The sequence below is a fragment of the Octopus bimaculoides genome, chromosome 1 (genome assembly GCF_001194135.2).
Source record: "Octopus bimaculoides isolate UCB-OBI-ISO-001 chromosome 1, ASM119413v2, whole genome shotgun sequence".
NCBI classification, from domain to species: Eukaryota; Metazoa; Mollusca; class Cephalopoda; order Octopoda; family Octopodidae; genus Octopus; species Octopus bimaculoides.
Genome location: NC_068981.1, coordinates 170379033 through 170381768, shown reverse-complemented (window position 1 = coordinate 170381768; position 2736 = coordinate 170379033).

Genomic DNA, 2736 nt, shown 5'->3' with positions numbered 1-2736 from the left:
ATATATATATATATATATATATATATATATATACACTGAAGAATATGCCCAATTTTGGAAAGGGTGTGATTTATGATATATAATCTCATATTTTATAAATATAATTTGTACTCATATCACTTACAATTTACAAGATATAATCATTTATATCAATCTCAATTTGGATTAAGTTCATAAATTACGTTGAGGAGTCACTTGAAAAATTTTGCTGATGATACATGATAGAGAAGTACAAGATATCGTTCATTTCAGGAAGCTCTTTCAATGCTGTGCTCATATGGAAAAGAATATTCGAAAAATTATACTATACAATACAATATTATACATAAGACGACTATCTTATCGCATAGAGTGATATTATTTCAGAAGAATTCGTATGTCTTTTGAAAATAAGGGCCTCTATCAAAATTGGTTGGGAAACTGAAATGTGGTAATCTGTAATTTCAAGCTGTGTAAATTTACATACGTGTTTGAAAGGTACTTATTTAAATGATCTAATCACAGAATTGGCATCTTTCCATTGTGAAAAACGGGGTGCCAACTTACCTTTCGGGATTATATTATCTATAATACTAATACTACCGATATTTATTCGGATTGGTTTAACAAATCTAGTGAATGGTATAATATACGTTTTACAACGCTAAATTATTTACTCCATCACAAGTATCTATACTGGCTGGTTTTCAGTTTTGATGTCATTTCAATTTACGAGCTTGGTATTCCTAAAAGTGTTACTGATAAACTGATGTGAAGGTTACGTAAGTTACTATCATCAATATCTTAAAGAGATAGCTTTGCAGGAGGTACCAAAATCCTATGAGTTTTGCACAGATTTTACATTTCATTTAAATTTAAATCCTCGTGAAATTGTTTTATGGTTTCCTTGAACCCAGTGTAATTATTAAGCAGAAAATATTTTTCATACGTTAAATTTTGCATGGATATGTTTTTACCTAAACCGGAATGTTTAACTTTCGCCTTCATCAATAACAATAAATCTCTCTCTCAGTTTTATGATAAAATATTAATTTTTCCTGGGGATTTTTTAAGGAATTCATTTTTGAGAACGATTGACAAAAGTTTTGTAACGCTTTCGTGTTTTCTTCTTCATAATTCAGTTTATCCAGGATTTATTGTTTTGTTGACCATCCTCATGCTATAAATCTCTTCTAGAAAATTTGGAAAACAATTAAATGATGTTCATATCACAAAATAATTCATGACACTCAATAGAAATAGAGTTCTCTATGAAACTGATGAACTTACCTATCATACACTCTTCTGTGATTCTGTTACTAATACTGATAAGAAAACTAATTTTCAACATCAATATGAAATAAACGATAAAGCAACTGACTTATAATTTTAAAATTTCTTTCTGTACCTTCCAACACCACATTCCCTAACGAAATTGATGGAACTAACCTTAACTGATAGTGATATTATTAAGAAATAAATTTCTGATAATGTAATCATAGTTCAGTTAACATATTGGGATAATACATAATTTTGTGTAACTTGATTTGATTAAAATGCTATCCAATCAAGGAAGTGTGTAGCATAGCAAATTTGATATGGGAAGTTACTCATGATAGATTAATATTTTTTCCTGTAAAACTGATTCGTACCCATGAAAATTTATACACCAAACATATATATCAAAAAGATACACAAACAAACACACACATTTATATCAAAAGGGTGTGTTATACTACTATTCCACGGCCATACCATCAATCAAGCATACCTCCATCATCAGCTGTCCCACGGATATCATTATGTTTTCGACACCTGGGCAATAACATTCAATCCGGCGGTGTCAACAGCACTAAAATATGTGTTGTTTGGGAGTAAAGAAACCAGCCTAAGAAACCACAACTTTCAAACACATTTACCCATTGTACAACCGTCTCGATAAATATATTCCATAAGTAAATTACAAACCCTCATCAATATGTAGCGACAACTCTATTACGACAACTCTATTTGCGACAGCTCCTAAATACGTAGCGAAAACTCTATTAAGCCATAAAAAATTATAATCCCTACCGTCTTCCGTAGTGTAATAAAAAGCAAATCTTAATAACCACATCATTTCAATCAGTCAATATATAGGCAGGATTTAACACTAACCTTACTAAAACTACAAGAGATATTTAAACCGACGTACATTGTATCGGTATTAATAATAAACTTCAATAACTAAATTATATACTAAATTGCTATACATCTTTAAGTCCATATAAATAATAATCCCACATGTATTCCATAGATATTACTGTAATGAAAGTTCAAACCGTATAAAATTGTTTCCAAAACAAAACAAAATTGAAATTGATTTAACTACATTTTTATGAGTGATATACATTATTTTATCACGCAACATTTAATAATATAACACTACATGTTCATTAATATATCACCACTACAAGTTATAATATTAAATTACCAGTAGCTAATGTACACTTAAATTTCATTAAATAGGAACTGATAAAAGTACTTGCTATAAACTAATATTATAAACCTTGCTATGTTTAAAGCTAATTAAACTAATTAAAAGACAATAAAACTGTTAAAAAACAATAAAACTACAAGTATTAAAACTATAAGTATTAACACATGTTTAATCAGAGACACGGCTCTCTCACCAAAAATTTAAAGAGCAACTAAATATTGATGACATAGTGTGTAATATAAATGTATATATATATATATATATATATATATATATAT